At 42.7% G+C, this 17,307-nt stretch overlaps 1 long non-coding RNA gene and 1 pseudogene across 1 annotated transcript; both read right to left on the reverse strand.

Moving 5' to 3' along the window:
* Positions 1 to 441: 441 nt before the first annotated feature.
* LOC121049254 lies at positions 442 to 17,230 on the reverse strand (annotated as a pseudogene).
* On the reverse strand, positions 10,970 to 11,661 carry LOC112164964. Its single transcript, XR_002922568.2, has 2 exons — positions 11,398 to 11,661; positions 10,970 to 11,233 (listed from the first exon to the last, which is right to left on the reverse strand). It is a non-coding gene; the product is annotated as an uncharacterized LOC112164964 (long non-coding RNA).
* Positions 17,231 to 17,307: the final 77 nt, after the last annotated feature.

Consider the following 17,307-nt stretch of genomic DNA (forward strand, 5'->3'; position numbering starts at 1 on the left):
CCTGAAATTTAAAAACACAAACTAGCTACAGATTATAATGAAGGTCTCAAGTCTCAACAAGAAGATTGCATGACTCTGACTATTTGAGTTGCTGAGGGACAGCTGGATATAGCAAAGATGGAATTCTACTAAGCCTCTCTAGGACCAACCCATTTACGTACGAACCAGATGTTTCTTTACTTCCAATCCCTTCGCTACTATTAAGCATATCATCAAATACTTGGAAAAGAAGTAATATTCTATAACTAAGAACTTTCGTCATCCAGACACACCAGTATTGTTTTGCAGGGGCCGGGCTTTTTGAAAATTTTAGCCTGTGACGATTTGAACAGGGTTTCAAAATCCTTTTTATTTCTTAGGCAATAGAAGGTGGTTACATTGATAGAATTATAATTATGGTGTACAATAGCTGGTATTGAGTGCTGAATGCACTCAAAGCTGTCAACTGTGAGAGCCTGAACTCCCTTTCACTACTCCCTTGTTAACATTCTGATTCTTGGACAACTTGGCACATGATAAATAATAACCGAAGTTAAGACAGCTATCACCACTACCATGCTGTACACATTATCTAGCCTCCCGTGGTTTATATTATCAGGTAACCATCCTGTAACTCTTCGAACAAGATCAATCAAAGCTGTGCCCAAGTAGTAAACAATGCCTACTATCACTGCAACCATTGCAGTTGCCATGCTTTGAAGTGACACTGGAAATTTTTGATACAACAATTGAAGTTTGCCCGGAGCATGAAATGCTTCTCCAATACCAACCACAAAGCTGACATGAATTTTGAGCTGTTTTAAGACGCTTCTACTCCACTAACGCTGAAACAGCTATGCTGATACTGAAAATGTTTAACACATGGCCTAATCCAAGTCACTGAAGTGGAGTAGGAGATTGATGGGTCAGTTTATGACAGATGGGGTTCAGGAAATGATCGATCAGTGGGAGAGAAAAGCAGGTGGACATTGGAACCAAGACTAGTGTCAAGGGCCGAACCTTACAATGCGCAAAGCGGACTGTGCGGCACTTGCTAGCAAGCAAGTCAGCCAAGTGAGTACCTTGCAAGGAACAATAAAAGCCACACGATATTAAAATAGTGCTAGCAACAAGCAAGAACACAATTATATAAACGTTGGGCAACCACGAAGAACAATGAATAATCGAAAGGAAAGATCAAAGGGCAATCTCACAAGATACAGATGATAGAATAATTCCTCTTTTATTGATGGTAAGACGGCAAGGGAGGCAAAAGTATATGTGCTTACCTATACTAGTTCCGTAGTCCAAACTATGCCGACTAGGAACCCCTCCCCAAAGAGCATATCGGCCTTACATGAACCTGGCAGGAGGAAACATGAAAAAGGCCAAGGAGACTAAATGCTAAATAAAATAAATTACATAATTTGTAAATTACCAAAACACCCCTAGCACACAAGCAAACCAACCAAAGGCTTGACTAATGACCCTGGATAAGGTTTCTTGCGGCATTACAAGTGCGGCCCCTAACAACTAGCATGGAGCCAGCTGGGATTTTGAAATGTCTATTATCGAGGTGGCGGTCCATGGTTAGAGCTTGGAGGTTGCTATTGGGGTACTGAGAAAAGTATTGGTTGACCACAAAGGGAAAACTCTGGTGAGAATTTTGAGGTCTTCTACATATTGGATTGTGCATAGCCACCATGGCTTTGCAATTGAGCCATCCACATTGCAGTCTCCTTCAGTTTCAGCGCAGCATGGTTCAAAAAGCTGCAACAAAAAAGAGCTACCACTGTTAAATTGTGGAAATTGGCTCTATGTCACATCACTAGCCATTTTGGATGCAAAACTTCTATTCATGGCGAGTGGCCATTTCATCATTGACTCATTGTGCATGATACTATGTTTCCTACAGTTTACACCACACTAGCTTTCATATCAGTTCAACAGAATTTCCAACTGTCCCCTGGGCTAGAAGATCTATGTTAGCATATCCAAGCGGGCCAAATCGCTGGATCACCGAATGCCAAATGTTAAGGTTTATATGGTGTTAATTTAATCAACTCATATTGCTTTGCCTCCCATTAAACTATCATGAAAGTATACAGAAGACCACATGGACGAGAAGTTTGCTAGCCCCTTGACACTGCAGATAGTGTCATCGCACATCACTAAATCCTTTTGGATTAAGTGATGTGCAAATCCAGCACTAATCTCACTATTGTTGAGAATATATACATTCTCAATTGGCAATGGATGGAGTGACCCGAATCCTAATAAACTCATAGAAAGTAATCTGGGGTTCACATCCAAAACCAATTGGCAAGCCATACACATGTGGAGTTGCCCAATCCCTTATAAAATGATACGCAATGTCCCATTTTTCCCATTTGGGATGTATATATTCTCAACAGAACTACCCGCCATGTAATTGACAATTCAATGATAACAGAGCAGTGATGAGTTTCAAGACTTTGCATCTTTAATCTTCTTCTTCGTTAACAATGCTTCATCTCAAATGCACAATCAAAGTATGCTAGGTATTGTTAGGTCAAATTTGTGATGAGATGACTTTTGAGATATGTTTATTTAGCAGAAGAATAGGAAGGATTAAATTCTGTTTGCTATGTGTCACAGGCCAACATTGCGATGCGCAAAGAGGACCACACGGCACTTGCAAGTAAGCAAGTCAGTCAAGTGAGTTCCTTGCAAGGAACAATGAAAACCACACGATATTAAAAGGGTGCTAGTGGCAAGCAAGAACACAATTGTATAAATGTTTGGCAACCACGAAGAACAAATGAATAATCGAAAGGAAAGATCAAGGAGCAATCTCACAAGACACAGATGATTGAATAATTCCTCTTTTATTGATAGTAAGACGGTAAAGGAGGCAAAAGTACATGTGCTTACCTATACTAGTTCCATAGTCCAAACTATGCCGACTAAGAACCCCTCCCTAAAGAGCATATCAGCCTTACATGAACATGGCAGAAGGAAACATGAAAAAGGTCGAGGAGGCTAAATGCTAAATAAAATAAATTACATAATTTGTAAATTACCAAAACATCCCTAGCACACAAACAAACCAACCAAAGGCTTGACTAATGACCCTGGACAAGGTTGCTTGCGGCATTACAAGTGCGGCCCCTAACATCCTCCCCCACTTAAGTTGTTGGCGCTCTTGATGACGGAGTTGGTCCTGAAGTCTTCAATCTTCTGCTGGAACTTCTTCTTCAGGGCTTCAGCGTTCTCCTAACTGGTTTCTTCATCTCCAAGACCCTTCCACTTGACCAAGAACTGCTAGCATAGGCGCTTTGACACTCTGATCACTCTCTGTGCTAGGATCTCCTCTACTTCTTTTGGCTTGGGTGGTCTAATGTCGACATGCTCTCGAACAGGCTGGTTGCGTGCTTGATCTTCACGGTCTGGCTGGTACGGCTTGAGGTTGCTGACGTGGAAGACGGGGTGAACTCTCATCCAGGCGGGAATATCAAATTTGTAGGAGCATTTCCCCACTTTAGAAATGATGGGCAGCGGTCCTTCATACTTCCTGAATAGTCGCCTGTCTCTGGAGCGCAGGAACTTGAGTTGTTCCAGGAGCAGCTTGACAAGGCCATGTCTCCTGCTTAAAACTCCCTGGGCTTGCGGCCTTGATCTGCCCACTTCTTCATTCTCCCCGCCGCTTTCTCTAGGTAGGCTTGAGCAATCTCGGCATTGGTCTTCCACTCTTTTGTGAAGTTGAAAGCACGCGGATTCACCCCTTTGTAGACTTCTTGCATAGTATGAGATAAGAGAGGCTGTTGGCCAGTGACAATTTCAAAAGCACTCTTGTTGGTGGATGAGCTCTTCTTCAAGTTGAAACAAAATTGTGCAACATCTAGCAATTGTGCCCAATTCTGTTGATTGGCATGAACGAAATGGCGCAACTATTCCTCCAACATCCCGTTGAACCTTTCTGCTTGCCCATCAGTCTATGGGTGATAACTTGAAGATATGTTGAGCTCAGACCCGAGTAGCTTGAATAGCTCGGTCCAGAATGTTCCCGTGAATCGAGTGTCCCGATCACTGACAATGTTCTGAGGCACCCCCCAATACTTCACCACATGTTTGAAGAAGAGGCTTGCTGTGTCTTCCGTCGAACAATACTTTGGGGTTGGCACAAAGGTGGCATACTTCAAAAAGCTGTCAGCCACCACTAGGATGCTTGACAAGTCTCCCACCTTCGGGAGGTTAGCAATAAAGTCAAGGGAGACACTCTCCCACGGGCGAGTCGGAATAGACAGTGGTTCCCTGGAGTCTTTTGACGCTCAATCTTGTCTTGCTGACATGTTAAGAAAGTCTTGGTGAATTCCGTGAAATCGTCCCGCATTTGGGGCCAATAGTAACCTTGCTTGAGAAGTGCGTGGGTTCTCTGCCATCTAGGGTGATCTGCCCACAGGGTGTCGTGACACTCCCTCATGAGCATTCTTCGTAGCCTTTCAGCTCGCGGAACAAACACTCGTCCTCCTCTGGCCATCAATATGCCATCCTCCATCCAAAACCGACAGCTCTTCCCTTCCTTCACCATTTTTATAAGGGATTGCACCATGGGATCATTCTCCAAACTCTCCTTGATACGTTGCTTGATGTCTATGGCAATGATACTGCTCGACAAGGCGGCCAACACCTTAAGGGTGGCAAGGTCGGCCTTGCGACTTAGAGCATCAGCAAATTGGTTTGTGTGCCCGACCTTGTGTTTGAACTGGAAGTCGAACTCTGCGAGAAACTCTTGCCATCGAGCTTGCTTTGGAGTTAACTTTGGCTGGGTCAGAAAGTGGCTGACAGAAGAATTGTCTGTTTTCACAAGGAAATTTGACCCCAACAAATAGTGTTGCCACGTCCTCAAACAGTGAATTACGGCTAGCAACTCTTTCTCTTGAGCCGTGTACTTCCTCTCAGTTTCCGAGAGTTTATGACTTTCATACGCCACAGGATGCCCCCGTTGCAACAGGACACCTCCTAAGGCGAAGTTAGAAGCATCTGTCTGGACTTCAAATGACTGATTCAGGTCGGGTAAGGCAAGGACCGGATCTTCCATCACGACCTTCTTCAAATCTTGAAAGGCCTTCTCACAATCACTACTCCAGTCCCATGTCACTCCCTTCTTCAAGAGCTCAGTTAAGGGAGTTGTCTTCTTTGAGTAGTTTTCAATGAAACGTCGGTAGTAATTAGCCAGCCCAAGAAAAGAACGTAGCTCTTTCACATTCTTGGGGTTTCGCCACTCCTTTATGGCTTCTACTTTCTCCATATCCATCCTGATTTGACCCATTTCAATAACATGACCTAAAAACTTGATGGTCACTTGCGCGAAGGAGCACTTCTCGCTCTTGACATACAACTGATTGTCCCACAACCGTTGGAACACTAGCTACAGATGCTCTACGTGTTCTTCTAGGGTTTAGCTGTACACCACAATGTCATCTAGATAGACCACCACGAACTTGTCTAAGTACTTGTGGAAGACTTGGTTCATCAAAGTGCAGAATGTGAGCCCCCGAAAATTTTTGTTTAATTTTTGAAGGTAATTTTTTTGCCAACAAGATTTTTCCGCAAGGTGATTTAAGTGAAGGAAGTGACTTTGGAGATTAATTTGGTGTCGAGACTACTAATTGGGCTATTCGAACTAAGTTCGGGCTGAGATTCCTTCATTTGGGCCTAGGAAGAAGTCGAGTTATTAGGAAGTTTCCGACGAAAAACGAGTAAAAGAAAAGCTACGAACCCAAAACCGAAAGCAATTAGCTAGAAGAGTTTCGTAATTTGTCGCAGGGGCAAAATGGACTTTTCGCATGGGCTATGAATAAATGGGTTAGTGAAACCCCAAAATCTCAAAACTCTCTCTTCCCCTCTCGGCCGTACCTCTCTTCTCTCTCCCCGACCCATCTCTTTCTCGTCTTCCTTCTGCAACCACCGGAAACACAGCGTCCGGCCACCATCTCACCACACCGCTACCCCCAATCGATCCAGCATCCAAATTCGACCCAAGCCCAAGCCTCACCATCGACATGCATAGACTCCGGCCTCCACCTGCGATCCTCCGAACCACGACACCACTGTCGCTACCTCCTTTCGAATCCCAGCTACCGCCTCGCCACACCACCATCACCGCTAAACTCAGTGGACTACGGAGATCAAAACCCCAACAGCAACTTCCCCAACCGACGCCGGAAGACCACCGTAAGCGCCATCGTCGAAGACGAGGATCTGCGGTTCTTTGTTCTTCAATTTCCGGTCTGAATCGAGCTATAACACTCACATGGATACAATCCTCGCTTCACGACCTCCCAAGCACCCCAAATTCTGAACCTCCGACTCCGACTTGAGCTACTGCTGGTGCGTGGTCCACCGTAGCTCCGTCGCTCACAGTCGCCGGAAACGTTAGGTCTTCTCGATTAGGTAATTTCCTGATTTCTCTTAGCTGGAGCTTCTAGTTTGAGTAGAGTGAGCCCTACTAACTTGTTGTTTAATTTGGAGTATGAGGTTTGTGAAGTTCTGCGTTTTTGGAGTTCTGGAGAAAAGGAACTATTGGGTCAGTTCATTGATAATGGATGGAGGTAAGGACCATGAACTCTGTCTTGCATATGAATTTGGTTAAGGTTGGATTATTAAACTCATCCTGCTTGCTAGGAATTCGAGTGATTGTTGGTCAAGGAGCAGTCGAGCCAGAGCAGCAAAGATTGGATTCGCCTTTGTTTGAAAAGGGAAGAAATGGTAAGGATTAGGCTCAATTTCTGTTTTGGATACAAAAGTTGGTGTTGGGTTGATTGTTGAGTTTATACTGTCTGCTAGGGATTCGAAAGATTGGTGAGGATGGGGCACGACTATGTTGGATCGAGTTACAATTTGGGAAAGAAGAATGGTAAGGGCCCGATTATTCTGAATTGTGAAATTGATGGTGATGGTGTTTTGTTTCTGATTGTTGTAAATGGAATTGTTGGAGTTGTTTTAGAAAGTGAAGTTGTTAAAATCAACAGAAAGTAGTTTGTTGCCTCATGAATGGAAAAGAGTAAAAATGGTGATATGGTGGTTTAAACGTTTGGTATGGCATTTGTGGTGATGTTGTGATTTCTAATGATGCTTGTGATCTGTTTGTGTCTAATTACGGAGATGAAATTGTTTTAATTGTGGATTTGTCGTAAATACAAGGTAGACAAAGAATGGTTAAATTGGTGACCTTTATGCTGTTAAGTGAAATTAGGACATTCAATTTCGATATTTGAAGCAAATCACAAGTGAGGTACTTTAAAAGCTACCATATCCCAAAAAAATCGTAATCCATCTGGAATGGTAGTAGTGTTTTGTTTTCTTAAAGTAGAATTGCTAAACAAATGAAGGTGAATGTGTCAAGTATGGTCACCATATCCCAAATGATTTAAATGCTATATCATTTGGATTATTTGGGAATGGTGGTTGCTATTTAATTGCTTAAGGTTTAAAAGATAAAATAAAATGAGGTCAAACCGGTTGACCGAAACTTTAACATGGAAACAAGTGTGATCACCATATCCCGAATGAGCTTATTACGTTAAGTGAATTGTTTGGGAATGGTTACCATTAAATATCGATTCAGAATAAATTGGTGACTCATAAAGAAATTGAGCAAATGAGTTATGAATTGGTTACTTATTGGTTTAATTTTATTATAAAGGACTCGAGCGTGTGCCCATGAAATTGGAAGAAGTATCGAAAGGCATAAACGAAGCTAAGTTTGGGCGAGCACTCCAATTTCAGGTAGGGTGAGCCGTCCCTATCTTGTTAGTGGTTTTCTTGTGCGTGTATATGCTTATACATATATTAAGCTGCCTGCAAGTACGTTTTTGGTTGTTCATTAGTCGATGCCTCGTGATACATGTGTTTTCAGAACTGATAATTGCTAATTACGAAACCCGAGGCTAGACTTGCATGTTGAGATACTGTACCCTTGTATGTATGTACTTGTGACTTAAAAGTGAATGGGACCTAGACGAGTAGATTCCTAGGGATCCCACGGTGTCGATAACCGTGAACCTCCGAAGGGGGCCGTGCTCCTATATTTGTCGAGGAAGAGTGAGTACAGACAGTGAACCAGTCATAGGAGACTCAGGGCCAGAAAATAGACACTTTCGCTACTTGTAGTCACAAGGGCTACAGAGTAGTTGGCCGGTTCTCGAAGGATGACGAACCAGGTCAGTCACCGATTTGTTTTAGATTGGCCGGCAGGTAAGTATCTCGGAGCTCCAAATTGTGTGAAGCATACTGCATATGCTTTATAAAAGAAATAAATGTTTGTGGTTGCCTCTTTATAAAGTATTTTCGATAAACGTGCACAATATTATGTAGTAAATATTTTCAAGTATATTATTATTTCCAAACCTAGCATGGTTGGGTCGGCCCCTACTGGGCATGCGAGGACGAAAGCTCACCCCTATAACAGTGTGCAGGTTTTGAGCATGTGGTCGGGAAGCGTATAGGAGAGGCGCATGGCCCGTATTGGCGTATTCCTCTTTGTCTTTACTAAAGTATGGTTTTGGGTCCATTATCGGATTTCGAAGTAACTTATTTATTTACTTTCTTACTAATTTATTTATTTATTTATTTCTTACTCGCTTACAAAAATTCCGGGAGACCCGTAACCCTGGGGCGCGTCTCCCATGCTTGTAGTCACTTAGTGATTTGTTTTATTTTCCAAATTGGGCTCCGATTGCAAGCCCAAAACTCTTAGCCCATTTCAAATTCCGCTTTTGAAAATGTGTTGCTTGGTTGCTAGAACGACTTGTCCAAGAAAGTGTTTTGTAAACCAACAGTTTGAACCCAAAAGGCCTTGCGATTTCGGCTTGATAAGTTATCAGGATGTTATTCGTGACATGTAGGTTTCTCATTGGCTCAGGGTCGCGGCGCTGTGGGACCCCCCTCTCGGGTCACCACACAGAATGTGGCTGGCGCGTTGGTCAACCCGAACGGCATCACCAGGAACTCAAAGGAGCCATAACGGGTGAAGCACGCGGTCTTGGGTTCATCACCTTCTGCAACGCGAACTTGATAGTACCCCGAGCAGAGGTCTAGCTTTGTGAAATACTTGGCACCACTGAGTTGGTCAAACAGATCTGCAATCAAAGGAATCGAGTACTTGTTGCACACCGTGACTTTGTTGAGAGCCCGATAGTCCACACACAATCTCCAACTTCTATCGTGCTTCTTTTGAAACAGCACGGGCGCACCAAATAGGGCTTTAGATGGCCTATTGAATCCTGCCTTGAGCAGGTCTTCGAGTTGCTTTCTAAGTTCCGCCAGTTCTGGGGGAGCCATTCGGTAAGGTGCCTTTACAGGAGGTTTTGTAATGCCCCCAAACCGCACCTCACCAGCTTGGGCACGTCACAGTGCCGCGGGGCTCTAAAATATAAACCGAAAGCTTGATTCACATTCTAGAGGACCGCTAGGCATTTTGTTAGAAAACTTTTTGCAACACACAGCGGAAGCTATCGATATTTTTGAGGTGAAAAACTTGAGTTGCTGAAATCTATTTCACTCATCCAGTACTTGGATAAGGATCACACGAGGTATGAATTTCAATGAAAGAGAATTCAACTAACTTTGACACGATGCTAAATAACCACAAGTTCCGAAACACGGAGTTCGAGAACTGGAGATCAGAATAAAGCCCAGAAGGTGGTTTACCAAACTTGTTCTGCACACCCAGCTCCGTCCACCATTGTCCCGTCACCAGTGCACAGTACCTGCATCCACACTGTTGTAGGGGTGAGTTTTCGTCCTCGCTGCTCAACAGGAACTCTATCTCGACTAGATTTTAAAATCGATAAATAAATTATTGAGGCCTCAGTATGAAAACATGCTTTAACCAAATATTTCAGTGAACGACAAAACTTTTTAATAATGCTTTCTGACTCAAAAATCAATGCAAGGTACTCAAGTAGACATGCGCGCTGAAACTTACCGGATGGCCGGTCCCATAGACCCACTACACGACCTTACCTCAAATTAATTTAGCACCAGGTAAGCGTAGCGAGAGCGTCCACTACCTAGCTACACACACGTACCAGGCCCGTTATTACGATCGGAATACTCGGACGACCGGCGTAACTAACCCTCCGGAGGTTTTGGGGATTGAACCCAAGGAAGTCAGAGCCACCCTTCGCTCTCAAGCCATTACATTTCTCACATGGTTTGGTTAGTATGCATTGCATTTGAACATAACCAAACCATACCAACTAACATGCATCATTTAATAACAATATATAAGAAAATCACCAACCGAGGAGAGTCCTGAATCCCTACCTGGATTCCGATGCGTTCTCTCACGTACTCCAAGAGTTGCGAACCTTCTGTTCCTCGAGTAACTGGAGTCCTAGATTCCGACATTTCGATAGTTAATAACTCTGAACAGTTAAACGAAATCTCAACGATTAATATATCGTCCAACCCCAACTTTTCCTGGTTTGACCAGGAGTTGACCAAGGGTTGACCACATTTGACCAATCGAGATAGGTTCGATAATTAACCCAAATTACCGAACATTTTATCATTTTATCACTTTTAGATTTTTCACCAATCATAACCACATCAAGATGTTTCTCAAATCAACACAATTTCCTTTTCAATTAGGTGCACTCTGAAAATTACTAAGGGCACCCAACATTAAACTTGAACCATAATTAGCTTTCTATTTAAATACAGATCCCATAATAAGCAAAACCGTGATTATGCCATATTGAAAATACCATGGCATACCCTGGAAATTTTCCTTGACCAATAGTCAAACAAAAGGAAATCACCACGTACAATTCAACCTCACATGTCCAATTAACAATCAAGCTTGATCACCTTTAATTCCAATCAGAAAGCAACAACCCAATCTAGACACCCACTATCAGTTTACCAACTCGTCCAGATTTCCAACTAACCCCAATTCCTTTTTTAATTCACAACAAACCAAATTCACCTCCCTTAAACATGATTTCACGGTAAGCATACAAACACATGCAATCAAGTTTCCAGAAGCCAACTACATAGGTAAATTCTCAGAACCTTCAACAAACTACAACTCACCTTGTGATCAACTAAATCAAAACAGAACCTCAGAATTACAGGTCTGCTTTCCGACGAAGAACGCAGCGAGTTGAACCCAGCCTAGCCCATCCCTTGATTCTGCTACTCGAGTATTACCACCGTCAATTCTTCCTACTAGCAACTAACACGTAGAGCACGAAGAGCAGATCATCTTTCATGTAGCCAGCGAACCCAGAAGTACCGGAAAAGTCGTCGGCGTCGAGGAACCACGACGGAGGCAGAAGCAACCCAGAAACAAAATCATCAAAACTTGATTAAATCGAAAAACTAATCATACTGGGGTGTAGAGCAAGACGAGGAGGTGAGGTTTCATACCACAGGCGGCCCAAACGGTGGCCGGAGTCGCCGGGAACTACAGAACTCGCCGGAGGCAGCTCGGGCTTCCAGTCGTCAATTCTTCGTTCCGGGCCATTGCATGTACAATCCGACACCGCAGAGATGTAGGCGATGACGAGACAAGGCTTTTCCCGGTGGTCCGCCTCGAAGAAGTGGTTGGGGAAGCGTTTTCCGGTCAGGCCCAGTCGCGGGTCTCATTCCGGGTCGGAGAACTCTGGTTCTCTCTCTCTCTCTCTCTCTCTCTCTCTCGATCATTCTGGTCCTTCCAACTGATCAAGTTCCTATATAAATGTGTCCAATTAACGAGGGACGACCACGATCAAGCAGTGGCTGGATGGACGGCCTTGATTGCACCACTGATTTTCTATTTTCTTAATTCCAAAATCTCAAAACTTCGGAAAAATCATAACAAATAGGTCGGGTATCCGAAAAATCTCCCGAAAAGTCCCACGAACTAGTCATGTCGTGCACTTTATCATCCAATCCTTAAATCGAGGATTTCACTTTATGAAAATTTCTGAAAATTTTCTCGAGCATCTTGACATTTATCGAGATCGTAAATAAATAACTTGTTGAACGATCTCAATTTAAGCTCGATAAATTTTCCAAGGCCCACAGGTTTGGGCCCCGGAAGCAATTCGATCTCATGGTCCACACTCCTCCTTGGAGGTAATTCTTTGGGAAGTTCAGGAGGCATCACATCTACATAGCTCTCCAATACCCCCTCAATCTCCTTCAGAATCACTTCCCCTTTAGTCTCATCCCTTATCAAGGGAACTGCTACATAGGTCGGCTCATGACGTTTCACGCCTTTCTTGAACTGGAGGGAGGACAAGAGACAAGGTTCACTTGGTTGTTCGATTCTTGCTGGAACCACACATGACCTTTCTCCCATAATGAGCAAGTGTTAGGCACTAGGAAAGGGAATAGCTTTGTTAGCCAACAATAACTTCATCCCCAATATGACATCAAAGTCGTCCATCTGAACAACTACGAGGTCAGTCTTCCCTTGCCAGTGACCCAACTTGAGTGATACCCCTCAAGCTAGTCTGGTTGTGGGCGAGGCCTTAGAGTTCACAGCTTTCATGCGGCCGACATCCTTCTCCAACTTCAGCCCCAACCTCCGTGCTTCAATTTCTGACATAAAGTTGTGAGTGGCCCCTGTGTCAACCATCACGCTCTTGGCTACTGTCCCATTAATACTACCATCTACGAACATCAAGCCTTTAGCTTGGTACTTCTTAGGTGATTGTGGATGCTTCCCTACCGCACCCAAAAATCTCAAAGCTCCCATGTGACCAGGTTCCTCCTCTGGCTCTTGTTGATCCTCCGTTTCTTTTGATTGAATATGAGCTTGTAGGGCAGAGAGGGCAGTCTTGTGAGGACATTCATTCACTTTATGGGGTCCTCTGCATAAGAAGCATGATAGTGGCTTTCGAGCATAGCCTGAGGGATTAAAAGGCCGAGGGGTGAAGACTCCTATCGAGGCAGCAGGCTTGGACCTTGCCGTGTCCCTCGCATTCGCTGCTCTCTTGTCCCTTCCTCCTGAGTTGGAAAATTTGGACTCCGCTCCCCCACTTCTACTAGGTCCAGGCCTTATATTTCTGTTGACATTCGCATTCGAAAACGGCTGAGTCTTCTTAGTAGAGTTCTCTTCGAATGTGTAGTCCGTCAACCTTTCAGCAGCAGCCTGTGCGGAGGCCAAATCCTGGACCCTCTATCGCTGAAGTTCTGTCCTCGCCCATGGCTTTAAGCTTTCAAGGAAATAGAACAATCGATCCTTCTCTGACATGTCCGGGATGTCAAGCATGAGCACAGAGAACTTGTTCACAAAGTCTCGGATGTTGTTGGTGTGCTTGAGCTCCCTTAGTTGCCTTCTGGCAATGTATTCTACATTCTCGGGGAAGAATTGAGCTTTGAGCTGCTTCTTAAGATCCTCCCAAGTGTCAATGGTGCATACTCCTCTTTGGATGTCATTATACTTGGTTCTCCACCATAGTTTAGCATCTCCCGACAAATACATTGTCGCCATGTTTACCTTCACCTCTTCCGAGTCTGGCTTCATTGTCGGAAGTATTGCTCCATATCAACTAAGTAATTCTCAAGCTCCTTAGCATCTCGCGCCCCTCCAAAAGCTTGAGGTTTCGGTATCTTTACCTTCCTGTAGTCCGTCACAGGTTGGTTTCCCATCACACGGATGGTCAGGTTGAGCTTAGTATTCATTTCCACTAGCTCGTTCCTGAAAGCATCAATGGTGGCTCGGACATCTTCTGCCATATTGTTCACGGTCACCTGGGTGTGTCAAGGGCATCACTCATCGCCCCCATTTGCTTGTTCGGAACGGGAGCTTCTTCCTCATTTCTCTCCCTTCCGCTTCCTCGAGCTTTACATTTTTCAAGGGCCACAACTTGTCCTTTAGGCTCTCCACTTCTGTCATCCGCGCCACCAACCCATCTAGGTTGACGCGGTCCAACATATTAGTGATATCAATCAATCTGTTCGGCACCCTCGCAAGTTCTCCGAGCTGTTGGTCATACCAATCGAATCTTTGTTGGTTTGTGATTTTGCTTGTCATCGTAGTGAGCTTTCTTGAGCCGAGTTGGCTCTGATATCAACTGTCACGGGCCAACTTTGCAATGCGCAAAAAGGATCGCGCGGCACTTGCAAGTAAGCAAGTTTGCCAAGTGAATACCTTGCAAGGAACAATGAAAACCACATGATGATTGAATAATTCCTCTTTTATTGATGGTAAGACGGTAAGGGAGGCAAAAGTACATGTGCTTACCTATACTAGTTCCGTAGTCCAAACTATGCCGACTAGGAACCCCTCCCTAAAGAGCATATCGGCCTTACATGAACATGGCAGGAGGAAACATGAAAAAGGCCGAGGAGACTAAATGCTAAATAAAATAAATTACATAATTTGTAAATTACCAAAACATCCCTAGCACACAAGCAAACCAACCAAAGGCTTGACTAATGACCCTGGACAAGATTGCTTGCGGCATTACAAGTGCGGCCCCTAACACTATGCCAGGGACAAACTTACTAAAAAAATTCCAATATTCTGTCACCTAATAATTATGTGCACCATGTTGCTGACACAAAAACGTCTTTAAGACAAATTTCCTTCTCTCTTTCCTAGATTATGCACATTGGTCCTCACAATGCGAAGAAGGAAGAGGCATACATTTCTTACAAAGATGGAGGTTGTATACCAAGAAAATCAAGGGCCTATGTAAATCTGTTTGTAAGGAACATAGGAAGGTAAAATAAATGTGAGTATACATGCAAGACTAATTAAAGACTCCTTTTGCCAGGATATGAACATTTTGCCTTCCATAAGAGAAAATACTTGCTGAAATCTGCTTTCATGAGCAAAACATTTCAACATACGAATACAACATATTAATCATTCATTGTTTCAGTTGTATTATGTGGAAAATTACTTTCAAGTCTTTGTGAGTTTCAAATAAGATTAATAATTCAGCCACAAGTATCAAATAAGATTGCTACAGTTCTTGAGCTAAGAGATCTTATTAGTTCTGGACTATCTTTGGAGTTTGGTGTTTTCCTGTGAGTTTTTTATAAAACTTCAGTTTAAGTGAACTGTTCTACTTTTCTTCTACCATACTCAAGACAAATATATCTCCTATATCCAAAAGAACAAAAAAAAAATACTGATTATTCCAGGTTTCTTAATATACAAGGAAGATGAAGGTTATAAACAGGCAAGTATATGAACATGGGAGGCAAGTCAAATTTGCACCCAAAACTCTTTTTAGGTGTTGCAGGCAACATCTCTGCCTTTCCATCATACCTGTAGTGGTCATCATCTATCCCGGATGAGAGTAGGACCTTCCTTTTCTGGATGCTGCAACTATAACACGAGCTAAACTCATGAATGGGCTACACTGTGGCTTATCGTACGTGATGGTATAAATGGCTTCCCATAAAGAAAATGATTAAACCAATCAAATTAGCAACAGCACATAGGCCAAATCCTAATTCCCAACTGACATTGTCCTCAATATAGACAGTGGCAGTAGCACTTATGATAGAAGCTGTATATAGTGTGAAGAAAAACCAGTTAAACAAAATCCCTTGATATTTCAGTTTATCAAATTGATTTGCTCCTATTGTTGCTATAGTAAAGCGATCGCCTCCCACCCCACTTGATGCTAGATCTATACTGGCATAGAGGACTGCAAACTGAATTCTTGATGGTGGTCTGCATGAGATTGATCCATTCTCACATGCTGGAGACCTCAATGAGTCAACAGTTGCAGTCAAAGTGAATAAGACCATTCCCTGCAAGGGTAAATGGTAATGAATTGCAAGAAAAAAAAAATGCAACTTTCTGTAAAATAATTTTTTCAAGGAATAAAATAAATTTTTTCAACAGGAAGATCATTTTTTTTCTGATGTACTGGACCCATATAAGCTGCAGGGGATGCTAATAGGTGGATACAAGAAGAAAAGATGGAATTCTGCCACTAACCTATACTAGGATTCTTTTTTCTTTTTCTTTTTTTGGTCTGAACCTATCCTAGGATTGAGATATTTCATTTTATTTCCATCGCTTTTAGGCAATCATGTAAAGCATTAAAATATTTATATATTGTTTAATATCATACTGCTATATATGTGAAGACACTACTAAATTCATCAACTGTTACTTCAAAACTGCTTTCTATATTTTCTCAATGAGTGAAACTAAAATTCTTTCCTAGAAAATGCAGACATCCTGAAGAAGAAAAAATATCATAACTCCTTTGTGTGTGTGTGTGTGTGTGCGCGCGCACGCGCACTTGTGAGCGTAAGAATAGAAATCGAGTGAGACTATTACCAGCAAAGAGATACCAGAAGAGATGAAGATGACAGGGAAACAGCCCAAGAAAGAGTCTGCAATAATTGATCCAATGACGGGAAATAAATTAGTGCAACCATTGATCGCATTGGAAATCTGACTATCCGAGAAGCAGCTCCACGTTATATTCCCGAATCAGATATACAATCAAATTTTCTTGCCATCCTCCAGCGGCAAGCGTCAAGTACATTACAGTTCCTGATCAAACAAGAAAAACACATGTCTAGCTAAGAAAAAGGATTTTTTGTTTTTTCCTCCTGTTGTGCTGAACAAGTGTGCATGAAGACAACTAGAGATACAACATGTACTAATCTGAGAGAGAGAGACCTATGACAATTAAAGAGATGATCCAACCACCTCGTCTACCACCAGAACCCGACATTTCTGCTCCCGTGTTTACAGAGAGTGATGCATCCATGAACCCAACTGCTTAAACTGCGACGGTCTCTTTTAACCTGTTTTCCCAACCCTTATAGATAATGTAAATACATGTAGATGCCACACTAATTGTGGTTCCCTACTAGAATCATTAAAGGACTCAGCTAAAAGGCTTTAATATCAACAAGCACCAGCTTCCTACTTTCAAATATCTGTAAATGTCACACAAGTATTTTCTTGTCAGTGCCATGACTTTCATATTTGAAGGAAACTTCAAGCTAACCAAGTTCATAATGTCATGATCATTTGATAAATTCCACACGTAATTCTTTCTTGGATGTTAGCCAAGATCTACTGATTTATTTGGAAAAAAAAAAGAGTTAACACCATGTATTGTTTCCAACCAAGCTACACAAATAGAGCAGTAAAATCCTTTAACTAGTACCATCCGAGTTTATTGTCACCAAACTGATTTTGATTTGCTGCCAACTGATTAAAAATGTCAACCAACACTGATAGATTGCATCCACAAGCAAACTATGATTGTGGCAAAAAAAAAAAAAAAAAAAAAACCCTAGAAGAACAATCTCACAACCATAAACTGGTCCATTAAACAGAGGCAGATAACTCAAGTACAACAG

This window comes from Rosa chinensis, chromosome 5 (genome assembly GCF_002994745.2).
Source record: "Rosa chinensis cultivar Old Blush chromosome 5, RchiOBHm-V2, whole genome shotgun sequence".
Lineage (NCBI taxonomy): Eukaryota > Viridiplantae > Streptophyta > Magnoliopsida > Rosales > Rosaceae > Rosa > Rosa chinensis.